Genomic DNA, 13,333 nt, shown 5'->3' on the forward strand with positions numbered 1-13,333 from the left:
TGATTTAGAATGAAAAACTGATTGGGGAGCCTGGCTGGCTCAGTCAGTGGAGCATGCAACTCTTGATCTCAGGGTTGTGAGTTCGAGCCCCAGGTTGGGTATAGAGATTACTTAAAAATAAAGTCTTTTTAAAAAAATGAAAAGTGGATTTGATCCTTGGTCTATCACAATTCATTGGATGATCTGGGCCAAGTTTGTTTCCCAAGAGAATTAGTGTATTTGTACACCTAAATGTCTTTGAACTCCTAAAATGGGTAATTTCAAAAGTGGTAGATCATTTAGCTGTTTCTTAATAGAAATCTGGGCCAGCTAGCTTTTCAAATAAATTCCTCCAGGATTAAGGAAAAGGACCTGCTGTCATTTTAACAAAGGATATATTTACATTGGGTTATAGATAATTGGTAGTTTTTCTTAAATATTTGGTATTCTCTGGGGTAGATTTCAGCAGACCTAGTTGTTGACCAACACACATTTTCCCCCCCACATAGAAATATTGAGTCTTTTTAAAAGTTTAAGGTGAAAGAATTCACAGTATCATGGTAGGAGTGGTATTTCATTGGTTTCTACAAATCCTGTGTCTTTCAGCCTTAGATACGAGAAGCCTCCTTAGCAACAGTTGCTATGGTGGGCAGGCTTTTTTTACATTAGTGGTGATAATGTTTTCTTGCATAGAAAATATTGGGTTATCTGATGTGAGGGTTTTAGGGTTAAATACCAGGGTACATTTAGAATAATCTTTTATAATTTATATGTGTCACATTTTAAATGCCTTTATTTTGGCCACTTTTTTCTTTTTATACTTTCTTGTCTCATGGATTTTTCTGACAGGTTTTTATTAGCTGAAACATTTTAATCTGCTTAGAAAAGTGAACACTTGGAATTTTTCTGAAGTTATGAGTAATGCGCTAATGGCCATTTCTCAGTTTAGCTATCTCAATAATGTTCTGTAAATTTTAAGAAAGCAACCCTGTTAAAAATGAATGGATAAATTATTTTCCTTTAAAAATTGAATTTCTAACCCGTCAAAAGATGTTACTTGTTCAACAGACCCTGAGTGCCTACTACATACCTGGTAGGTGCTGTGCTAAGGATCTCTAGATAGTCCCTGTCCCCAAGCTTACAATTAAATGACATTTTGTAATCATGTATCATTCCACAACTTAGTAGCTTTCTGAGATGTTTTCTTATGAAAACTCCTGTTGGCTTTGTATCTTTCGGGGGCGGGGAGGCTTTGTATCTTAGGTATGGTTTCTGAAACAGCTACAGAAATCTGTAGGGGAGGGATTGAGAATTTCTCATTTTTAATGGAATTCTTTAACTGAGATTGCAGGGGATGGGCAAACAGGATAGTTGGAAAGAACTCCAGCTTTGGAGTGAAGTGACCAAATTTGGAGCTTACTTAACCCTCTTAAGCCTGGATTTTGCCATCTCTCCAATTGGGATAGCAGCTACCATGGACAATTTATTTTTATTTTATTTTTATTTATTTATTTGACAGAGAGAGACACAGCAAGAGAGGGAACACAAGCAGGGGGAGTGGGAGAGGGAGAAACAGGCTTCCCGCTGAGCAGGGACTGGGCTTGGTCTCAGGACACTGGCTGGGATTGTGACCTGAGCCGAAGGCAGACGCTTAACGACTGAGCCACCTAGGTGCCCCCCATGGACAATTTATTAACCTTCAGTTTCTTCATCTGTAAAATGAGGATAGTAGTAGTACTTGCCTCAGAGTGTTCTTGTGAGGATTAATAACTAAAGCACCAGCTAATGTTTTCTCAGGGTTACTGTGAGGATGAAAATTTCATTTTATAAAATGCTGGGTGCCTGACTCACATGAATTCTTTCTCTTTGCTGTAGTGGAGACAATGTGTTCTTTGCAGTGCTCCTACTCTTTACTCTATTTTCATTATCTGCTGCCAGGAGTTCTTATTTTTTAATGAGGCCTTTTGATCTGTACTTCCTGTTTCTGGTGTGTCCTGCTGGGTGAGTGTGAGCTACTGAATTGGTGCTGGGTAAGGGTGGGTCGGTATATAAGTTACACCCAGTGTAGATTGCCTCAGTTGCTCAAGTACAGTGTACCTTGCCAGAGTGGTTAGCTAGTCTTGGTGAATCTAAGGTTCTCTTCTAGATAGCAAAGTGAATCTTCCCATCTCAGACTCAGGGAAAGTTCAAGGTTTGCTCCCCAAGAGCCGTGTGGACCTGGATCAGAGGTCTTATTCCCAGTGGTTCTTTGATCATAGTTTACTGGTGCTTGGTTATTATGTGTTAGGAATATGTTTAAAGAAGTTTTTCCTGTATTAACATTTTTATGTCCTATTCTCTCAGGTAATCCACTAACTTTCTTGTTTGCTTGTATTTTTAAATCAGACACCCTGTAGGCGGAGCATGAACCTATCTTTATCAGTATTTTAAAGTGATAAAGCATTCTTTGTATTTATGACTATATAGACTGAATACAAATAATCATCTGCTTTGAAATCGGTCTCCCATCTTTTTTTTTTTTTTAATCTTATTTACGTATTTGAGGGAGAGAGAGCACAAGCGGGTTTGGGGGGGTGCCGAGGGAGAGGGAGAAGCAGACTCCCCGCTGAGCAGGGAGCCCACACAGGACTCTTATCTCAAGACCCTGAGATCATGACCTGAGCTGAAGGCAGATGCTTATGCAACTGAGCCACCCAGTTGCCTTGGTCTTCCATCTTTTAAAACCCAATTTTTATACCATTGTGGCCTGTAGGCAGCTCATTCAGGTAAGAGACTAATGAAGACTTCTGATTTTTGAAACACATCTCCACCCTTCATCTTGCCTCCACATTTAAAGCAACCCATTTCATTGTAATATTAATGGTAGGCTGTTAATTGAATTAGTGTGCAGAATTAGGGAAATAGTGTTGAATTAGTGAAAATAACCTTTGTAGGCTTTGAATCCTAAACAGACTAGAATTCAAGTCTGGCCTCCATCATTTAGTAATCCTTTGATCTTTGGCAGGTCATTTATTCAACCTCTGAACCTCTTTCTTTCTCTTCCTCCCTTTCTTGTCCGTCTGTTCGTTCTTTCTTTCTCTCTCTCTCTGTCTCCCCCCTCCTCCCCCCCCACACACAGTGCTAGGTGTGGGGCGGCGGGAGGGGGAGAGGGAGAATGTTAAGCAGGTTCCATGGCCATCGTGGGGCTCAGTTTCACAACCCTGAGATCATGACCTGAATCGAAATCAAGAGCCGGGCACTTAACCAACTGAGTCACCCAGGTACCTCTGAACCTGTTTATTATTATTATTATTATTTTTTATAAAGACTTATTTATTTTAGAAAGAGAGTGTGTCTGTGATGTGGGGGAGGGGCAGAGGGAGAAGGAGAATCTCAACCAGCTGGATGCAGGGCTCGATCTCACAACCTGAGCTGAAATCAAGAGTCCAAGGCTGAATGGACTGAGCCACCCAAGTGCCCCTGCACCTGTTTATTTCTAAAATGGGAGTTTATGGGGCGCCTGGGTGGCTCAGTCGTTAAGCATCTGCCTTCAGCTCAGGTCATGATCCCAGGGTCCTGGGATCAAGCCCCGCATCTGGCTATCTGCTCAGCGGGAAGCCTGCTTCTCCCTCTCCCACTCCCTCTGCTTGTGTTCCCTCTCTTGCTGTGTCTCTCTCTGTCAGATAAATAAATAAAATATTTTTTAAAATAAAAAAATAAATAAATAAAATGGGAGTTTACATTTCCTCCCATGCCTGGTTTATAAGAGGCATTCAAATGGAAAGCAGTAGTTATTACATACATAAATGCTGGATTATACTTTAGATTACTCTAGATCTCAAGTGAAGTTTTTGGTCTTTGTGTTCCAGAGGGTCATGGCCAGTGGAATTAAGTTTTAGATTATGACTTTATTTTGATTGTGTTGCCTGATAAAATGATACACAGATGAAGTCTTCTTTGCCCATGATTTATTATATTCTGTATTATTGGAGACAGTACTAGACTTCAGACTTCTGTCAGGCGTTTGAGGTAGAGCTGTGTTATTTCAAGTCAAACTGCTTGGCTTTCCTTATAATACTTCCCTTCATTGGAAGACCTCCAACTGTTCTTGTTATTTACGTAACATTGACCCTTTGATTCCTTTTCTGGCTTAAAGGTAGAGAAATGAAATTCACACAGCCCAAATGCTAATGTTTTTTTGTTATTCCATACTCATTTGTTTTATGGTAAAGCTTGAGTGTATTGCCTTTTAAAACAGGACTGTTGTAAATTTTGTAGATGGAAGTAAAGACAGGAGGCCCAGTAATGTGTTTGGGTTGTAATGTCTTAAATATTCTGCAGGTTTATGTAAGCAATAATTTTGTGAGTTAATCAGGTTTATTGTGAATATTTATATTGCAAATTTGGACCCTTAACAGGACCAGAAGAAACTTACACTGTTGGCTTTAAACGGGTAGTTCTCTGGCTTATTCAGTGTGTACTTGGAGTCTTGGGATTTGAAGGTCAGAGTTGGTTAAGGAGTCAAGGAGCTAATTGTTAACCTTTTAACCTGTATATTTTTCCCCAATTTAAAAATAAAACACCATGACTTACATGGCATTAGTTTGATAGGTGAGAGAGAATATTGTTCATGACCTTGAGACAAAAAAGTAGAATCATTATAAAGTGGAGGGAGAAAGGTGATTTCACTTAATATTACATTCATGTTTTTCCATTAACCTGTTTTCTTTTGGCTTATTCTTCCAAGTTAGGGTTGCGAGGCTTAGTTTGTATTTGTTGTTTGGTTTTTTTGTGTGTGTGCCAATTACCTCCATCCAAATAGATGGTCTCTCAGAGGAAATCATTGTTCATTAATGGTATATCTGGACTAGAAGGCTTAGAAGATGATTACATCCATATCCCTTGAAACAAGGGGAGTTATGAAATAGGTTTTTCAATCTACTGCACGGATTTTAGCAATTTCAGCTTGTGATCTCTGTATGTTATTTAAACCAGGATTTTTCAGCCAATGTACTACATCAGCGGGAGTTACAGATGGGCTAAGGTACTGGTCCCCTCAACCCTCTAGCCATTTGTGCAGGCTACAGGGCATCCAAGCCAATGACCTTGGGTCCAAAAGTCTTGATCACTCATCCCAGTATACCATACAAATACTATTTTCTCTTGGTGTTTGACTTTTAAGAAGGCAGTAAGCACTGATTTAGAAAGTTTGGTAACTTTTTTTTTTTTTAACATTTTTAAGATGCAAAAGGCCACAAATCTTAAAATAATCTTGGCTTTATTTAGAAAAGACCATTTTAAAGTATCTCTCAGACCCTCAAGTAATTTTCTTTCCACATATAATTTGAGAGATATATTTTAGGGGCGTGTGGCTGGCTTAGTCAGGAGAGCATGTGACTCTTATCTCAGGATTATAAATTTGAGTCCCATGTTGGATATGGAGATTGCTTGAAAATAAAATCCTTTAAAAAAAAAGAGAGAGATACTTTAAAAAGTAAGACTATAGGGGCATGTGGGTGGCTCGGTGCTTTAAGTGTCTAGCTCTTGATTTCAACTCAGGTCATGATCTCAGGGTCGTGAGATGGAGCTCTGGGCTCAGCGTGGAGTCCACTTAAGATTATCTCTCCCTCCCCCATCTCCCCGCCCACTTGCGCACGCTCACTCTCTTTCAATAAATAAAATCTTCAAAAAAAATAAGACTATAAACGATTCAAGTTTAGACACTTGTGAAGAAATTCAGGTTATTTTTTTATACAGTGAAGCAAAAACTAAAGTACCCATGCTTAAAACTGTTGTCTTCACCTGAGTGACTCTGAATGCCACTGTATCTTTTCTGTAGCTGACATTTTGTTAATCATTTGTCAAGCTTCCTTCTCATGCTAGAACATAAATTGAAGCCTAGGATACATTGTCTTCCTCTATCCCTTCAGGAAAGAGAAATTTAATTGTTTAATATTTGTTTGAGAAACAAATTGTTTAATATTGTTTGAGAGGGTGCCTGGGTGGCTCAGTTGGTTAAGCAGCTGCCTTCAGCTCAGGTCATGATCCCAGAGTCCTGGGATCAAGTCCCACATCGGGCTCCCTGCTTCGCGGGAAGCCTGCTTCTCCCTCTGACCCTACCCCCTCTTGTGCTCTCTCTGTCTCTCAAATAAATAAATAAAATCTTTTAAAAAAAATATTGTTTGAGAAATTTAATTAATATTTATGTAAATTATCAAGTTAACCTTTTAAGATGGATATTTTACAATGTTAAAAATGGGATTTTTAATTCAGCTGGGGTTTACAGATTCCTCTCGGTCTGTTAACAGAAGCTACAGACCTTTTCTTCAAAAAATGTACCTGCACAGGCCATTTTGTATATATTTACAGGAAGTTTCATGGACCTCTGATCTCATTGTTGGACTCCATTTTCAATGCTATAATTTATGTAGCCCAAATAATGATTTCCCCTTTTCATTATTTTCAGTACTGTAACATTTGCCTGATTTATCATTTGTCACAGTATTATTCTTTCAGCAAACAATTCTGGACCATATGCATCTTCTGTGATAGACTCCTGAGGGTACAGAGGCACTGTTCTCTACCCTTGGAATTTTGTCTAGCTAGAGAGACGGATGTGTGACAGTACAGTGACCGTGCTAGATGGAAGGAGTAAACAAAGAGTGTTGTTGGAGTGCAGAGGAAGGGTCTTGACCGTTAGAATTTTTCTGTAAATCCATGTTTGATTCTGCATTTCTTAATTGGCAAAAGGTATATTGTGAATTCTAAATAGTCTTAAATTGAGAACTTAAATGTGCTTGCCACTGCATGTAATGCTGGATATTTTCTTTGCCCATATTTCCCCCATTTACCTTTGTAAGGTATGTAGTATTAATTAATTAATTTTCTAATCTTACATATGTATTTAGTATAGAGCAGGGATTGCTAACCCAAATACCTACAGGAGTCAGACCAGTAAGATAAATGAACAGCCAGGTTTACCTATAGCATCTCCATTGGGTGGGTTCTAGAGCCCCATTGTTGGATAACACAGGTTAGCCGATTCAAATGATTTTTATCAGTGTAGGAATACAGAATTATTGTTACCTGACAGACCTACCTACTTTTTCTTCTTCTTTTGATAAATTGAAGGTTAATTTTTTTTGTTTTTAGTGTTGGCAGCTAAGTCACACTTAAATATTTATAAGGAAAAATTTTAATACATAATTTAGCTTGATAGCTGATTCACTTTAAGATTTATTTATTTATTTTAGAGCAAGAGCGAGTGTGCACCGCTGAGCGGGGAGTCCAGCTCGGGCTTGATCTTACAGCCCTGAGATTGTGACCTGAGCCGAAACCAAGAGTTAGACACTGAACCGACTGCACAACTCAGAGGCCGCATAGCTGATTCACTTTTTAAAAACACTGTGAAAAACTTGTACATGAATGTTCATAGCAGCATTGTTCATAGTGGCCAAAGAGAGGAAACCGCAAATGTTTTATCAACTGATGGATAAACAAAATGTAGTATAGCCATCCAGTGGATTTAGCTATATAAAGGAATGAACTACCATGACAGAAACTACAACATGGACGAACCTTGAAAACATACTAAATGTTGGGGCGCCTGGGTGGCTCAGTTGGTTAAGCGACTGCCTTCGGCTCAGGTCATGATCCTGGAGTTCCGGGATCGAGTCCCGCATCGGGCTCCCTGCTCAGCGGGGAGTCTGCTTCTCCCTCTGACCCTTCTCCCTCTCATGCTCTCTCTCTCTCTCATTCTCTGTCTCTCAAGTAAATAAATAAAAAATCTTTAAAAAAAAAAAAAAACATACTAAATGAAAGAAACCAGACACACAAAGTCACATTGTGTGATTGATTCCATTTATATGAAATGTCCAGGATAGGCAAATCCATAGATAGAAAACACATTGGCAGGGGGAGGTGGAGCATTACGAATGGCTGCTATGGAGTATTGGGTTTCTTTTCGATATGATAGAAATGTTCTAGAATCAGATAGTGGTGATGGTTGCACGTTGTGAATATACTAAAAACCACTGAGTTGTGCACTTGAAAAGAGTGAGTTTTAGGTCATGTGGATTTTATATGAGTTTTTAAAATTGAAAAAAAAAATACTATTGTGAGCCAAATGGGACATTGTTTGCTGTAGAACAGAATGAGTAGGCTGCGAATCTAGACAATAAATCACCACCTCTCTGTGACCTTACAGAGATTACTCCAATTTGCCTTCCGTAAAATAGGGAAGATAATACCTATGTCTTGGACTTGTTAAGTTTAAAAGTGGTAAATACAAATCCTAAGAAGCAGTCATTGACCCTCTATAGGCTTTCATGTATCATTAGAGTTGGAAGTCAGCCAGTGTTTGCTGCCCTAAGTTCCAGCCTGTTTTCTATTGTTGGCAAGTTTAGAACAACCTACCCTGTTGTTTACTGCTTATTGGTCACCTACAGGAAGTATGGTTGTCTCCTGTGTAACCTCCATGACAGTAAAGAGTAGGAGAGGGTATTAATCCTTATATTCTGCAGTTTCCTCATTATAATCCGATAAGTTAAATGACAGAGCCAAGGTCATATTTCGTCTCAGTGGTTCCAGTGTTCCCATTCTTTCTATAACCTCATGGTGCTTTATAAATCCAGGCTTTATGTCTTTCAGTAATAACTTTCTGTGGCTCTATCATGGATTGTCAGGCACTGTGCTGTACACATGGGTAAATCACATAGCCTCATAAAAGCTTGTGGCTCCAGGGGCACCTGGGTGGCTCAGTCAGGTAAGTGTCTGCCTTCAGCTCAGGTTCATGATGTCTGGGTCATGGGATGGAGCCCCGTGTTGGGCTACCTACTCAGTGGGGAGTCTGCTTCTCCGTTTCCCTCTGTACTCCCACTCATGCTCTTCGTCTCTCTCTCTCAAATAAAAAAATAAATAAATAAAATAAAGCTTGTGGCTCCAAAGAAACATCTCTCACACATATTGACTGGTTTCGTATCTCATTGGGAAATAATAGTATCACTGTTTTACCTCTTGTGTTGGTGATGGATGTGCTTTACATGTAAGACCAAAGAACATCTTTAAAATTAGCTGCAGATCAAAAATACCATCATACAGCCAAAGTGCTTTTCTTGATTTTGAACATGAGCAGGTCTGTATGCAAGCCAGATTGATTTTTACCAAAATATTGTATATTATTACCTTAAAAGTCTGTCAAACATTTATGGAACACATCCCTGTGCTAGGCAGTGTGATAAATACAGGGCATATACCAAGAGAAATAAATTACGGTTTAGGTCCTTGAGTTTATAATCTATTGAGGAGAGAGAATGGCATAAACAAAACAATTGATAATGTAATGAGTATATGGGAGTGCTTTGGTCCCATAGAGGAGCACTTGGCTTATTTTGGAGAGGTATAGAAAGGCTTTATCATGGATGTAAAACTGGGCTAATTCTTGAAGGGTGAGTAAAGTTTCCCCTAGCAAGATTATTGGAGGTCATAAAATTAAAGTCACAGAGAAGGAAAAGCATGGTCAGTACTCCTTTGCTTAATGTTTTAAAAGTTTAAAACTTTTTAAAGTGTTAGAAATGTTAATCTGTACAGTAGAAAGACATTAGAATAGAGCAGAGGCTGTAAACTGATACCCAGTTACAGTACTGATTGAACTGGTTATGGGACTACTCAGGTTTTCATTTCTTCTTATGTTAGTTTTGGTAAATCTTTCCTCTAGGAATGTCAAATTTACTGGCATGAAGTTAATTGTGTTATCCTGTGTTTAATTATCCTATGTTTTAGGATACAGCATATGATCATTTCCCCCTTAAAGTTTTTATTTTTAAAATTAATGTAAGTAAAATTGGTTCCTTTTTGTGTGCACAGTTCAGTGGATTTTAACACACACGAGAGATTCAGGTAACCACCATCACAACCAAGACAGTGCAATTGTATCACCTCCTTCATGTACCCTCGTAGTCACACCCAGCCTCCCACCCCTATTCTCTGGCAGCCACTATTCTCTTCTCAGTTACTATAGTTTTATCTTTTCAGAAATGTTATATGAGTGGCATCAAACAATATATATTATTTTGAAACTGACTTTTTTTAAACAGCAGGTTGCTTTTGAGATTCATTGAAGTTGAATCAATGGTTAGTTCCTTTTTATTGCTGAGTAGTAGTATTCCATTGTATGGATGGACCACAGTTTATCCATTTAGTTAACATTCTTTGGTGATTATTAATAGAGCTGCTGTAAATATACATGTGTGGGCTTTTATGAACATCTATGAGTGGAATTGCTGGTTCATGTGAAAAATGTAACTTCATAAGAAACTGCGGAATTGTTTTCCAGAACAGTTATACCATGTTGCATTCCCATCAGCATGTGTGAGAGTGTTCAATTGTTCCACATCCTCTCTAGCACCAAGTATTTTCAGTATTTAACTTTTAATTTTTAAGTAATTTTAGATTAACAGAAGAGTTGTGTAGAGTCCTTATATGCTCTTCACCCAGTTTCCCCTAGTGTTAACACTTCACATAACCGTAACACTTGATTGGAACTAAGAAATAAACACTAATACAATACTGTTAACTAAACTAAAATGGACTTTATTTGGATTTTACCAGTTAGGTGCTTTTTCTGTTCCAGGATCCAATCCAGGATACCACATTACATTAGTCACCATGTCTCCTTAGTCTCCTCCAGTCTGTGATAATTTTTCAGTCTTTCCTTGATTTTCAAGACTGACACTTTTGGAGAAGACTGGTGAGATTATAGAATGCCCTTCAATTTAGGTTTGACTGATGTTTTCTCATGATTAGATTGTGGTTATGAATTTTTGAGAATACCACAGGTGACATGTCTTTCTCATCAGATTGCATCAAGGGTATATGATGTCAATGTAGTTTATCTTTAGTGATGTTTAGGTTGTGTTTGCCAGGTTTCTCCACTCTAAAATTATTTCTCCCTTTACATACTTACTCATTAGAAGGGCTTTCCTAAGTCCAACCCGATTTGAAGGGGAAGAACATTAAGTTCCACCTCCTCGAGGGAGGCATACCAAATAATTTGTGGACTATGTTAAACCACCAGAGTAATTAATGAGGATTGGAGGAGATTCTTAGAAGCTATGCAGATAATTCTGTTTCTCCTAAAAGTTTTATTCACCAAGTTTAGCATCTGTCAGTGGATCTTGGCTACAGCAATTACTGTTGCTGGTCTAACGGAAATTTTCTCTTTCTTTCTGCATGTATATGTAAGTTGGAATTCTTATGTAGGGAAGATTTTCAGAATTTAATTATTTAGTGTCGACTCATGGATATTTATTTTACCTTTAGGGTCACAATCTAATTCCATCATTATTACTCGGATTGTTCAAGCTTTGGCAATTGATGCTCTTTCCAGTTGGCTCCCATGTCCTTTTGACTACAAGATTTGCCAGGCTATCTTGTATTTTTCCTGCCCCATTCTAGAATCAGCCATTTCTCCAAGGAGCTCTCATTCCTTTTATTGGAGAAAATTACTGAGAAGCCACGATGTGGGCACTGGTTATCGTCATTGCTACTCGTTGACACTGTTTCTGGGTGCTCTCAGTGGACAGAGCTAGGAATTTGCATTCAGTAATATTCACTCTTCGCTGTGTACAGTTCTGTGGGTTTTGACAATGCTTAGAGTAACAAATCCACCTCTACAGTATTATACAGAACATTTCATTGCCATGGGGCAATCACTCATCTGTTCTCTGTCTTTATGGTTTGCCTTTTCTAGAATGTCCTATAAATGGAAGTATACAATATGTAGCTTGTTGCTGTTTTTAAAGATTTTATTTTTAAGAAATCTCTACATCCAATGTGGGGCTTGAACTTAAAACCCCAAGATCAAGAGTCATATGGTTTACCAACTGAGCCAGCCAGGCAGCCCAGCATGTAGCTTTTTGGATCTGTCTTCTTCACTCAAAGATATATTTAAGATTGATCCATGTTGTTCAAATCAGTTGTTTGTTTTCCACTGGGTGCTTGTACCACCATTTGTGTATCCATTCACCTGTTGTACATCTTGGTTGTATCAATTTTTTTTTTTTTTGCAATTACGAATAAAGCTGCTATCAACATTCACATATCGGTTTTTGTGTGAACATTGGTTTTCAGTTCACTTGAAAAAAATACCTAAGAGTGGGAATGCTGGTTTGATTGGTAAGTGTATGTTTAACTTTATAAGAAACAGCCAAACTTTTCCAAGATGGCTATATATACACCATGTTGCATTCCCATCAGGAATGAGTTTCTGTTACTCTACATCCTCAGTATTCTGAGTTTTTATTTTTTAATTTTTAACCATTTTAGTAGATCTGTAGTGTATCTCATTTTTATTTTAAGATTTTATTTATTTATGAGAGAGAGCCAGCGTGTGCGCACGCGCACACGCACACACAAGCAGTGGGGGCGGCAGGCAGAGGGAGAAGCAGACTCCTTGCTGAGCAGGGAGCCCAATGCGGGGCTCGATCCCAGGACCCTGGGATCATGACCTGAGCCGAAAACAGATGCTTAACCAACTGAGCCACCCAGGCATCCCATCATGTTTATTTTAGTTTGACTTTCCCTAATGACTAACAATATTGTGCATCTTTTCATAGGCTTATCCACAGATCTTCTTTTGCAAAGTGTCTGTTCAGATCTCTTGCCTGTTAATTAATTGGGTTTTCTTATTGTTGAGTTCTTTCTTACACATTTAAGTCTTTTATCATATATGTGATTTACAAATATATTTTCCCGATCTGTGGTTTATTTTTCATTCTCTTAACAGTGTTTTTCACAGAGAAGAAATACTTTAATTAATACTTTATGATGAAGTCCAGTTTATCAATTTTTGTTTTTATGGATTATGCTTTTGGCATTATGTTTTACGACCTCTGCCTAATCCTAATTCCAGGTCCCCAGATCACAAGATTTTCTTCTAAAGGTTTGAAAATGTTGTATTTTATATTTAGATCCACCATTCATTCATTACTAATTGTTTCTTTTTTAGGTGTGTGAGGTTTAGGGTGAAGTACATGATTTTGCATATGGATGTGCAAATGTTCCAAAACCTTTTACAGAAAAGATTACCCTTTCTCCATTGAACTGCCTTTGTACTATTGTCAAAAATCAGGCCATGTTTCTAAGGATCTGTCTCTGTATTCCCCATTCTGTTCCACTGATCTATGTTTTATCCCTTTGCCAATACCACACTGTTTTAATAACTTGGCTTTGTAATAAATAACTTAAAATTAGTGTGATTCCTCCAGCGTTATTTTTCTTTTTCAAAACTGTTTGATTATTCTAGTTCATTTGGATCTTTTTTTTTTTTAGATTTTATTTATTTATTTGAGACAGAGAGAATGAGAGAGACAGAGAG

At 38.1% G+C, this 13,333-nt stretch overlaps 1 protein-coding gene across 8 annotated transcripts in view; it reads left to right on the top strand.

Moving 5' to 3' along the window:
• The window catches only part of CSNK2A1 (casein kinase 2 alpha 1), a 47,516-nt gene that overhangs the window by 6,261 nt on the left and 27,922 nt on the right, over nucleotides 1-13,333 (top strand). The window contains exon 1 of one of the 8 annotated variants that reach the window (XM_081833045.1): nucleotides 2,679-3,239. The exons of the other annotated variants lie outside the window; for them this stretch is intronic. The gene's annotated coding sequence lies outside the window, so the exon portion shown is untranslated. Of the gene's footprint in view, nucleotides 1-2,678; nucleotides 3,240-13,333 lie in introns of those variants that run through there. 8 annotated transcript variants of the gene reach the window in all.

This window comes from Leptonychotes weddellii, chromosome 10 (assembly GCF_054177405.1).
Source record: "Leptonychotes weddellii isolate Sample4059 chromosome 10, ASM5417740v2, whole genome shotgun sequence".
In the NCBI taxonomy this organism is placed as follows: Eukaryota; Metazoa; Chordata; class Mammalia; order Carnivora; family Phocidae; genus Leptonychotes; species Leptonychotes weddellii.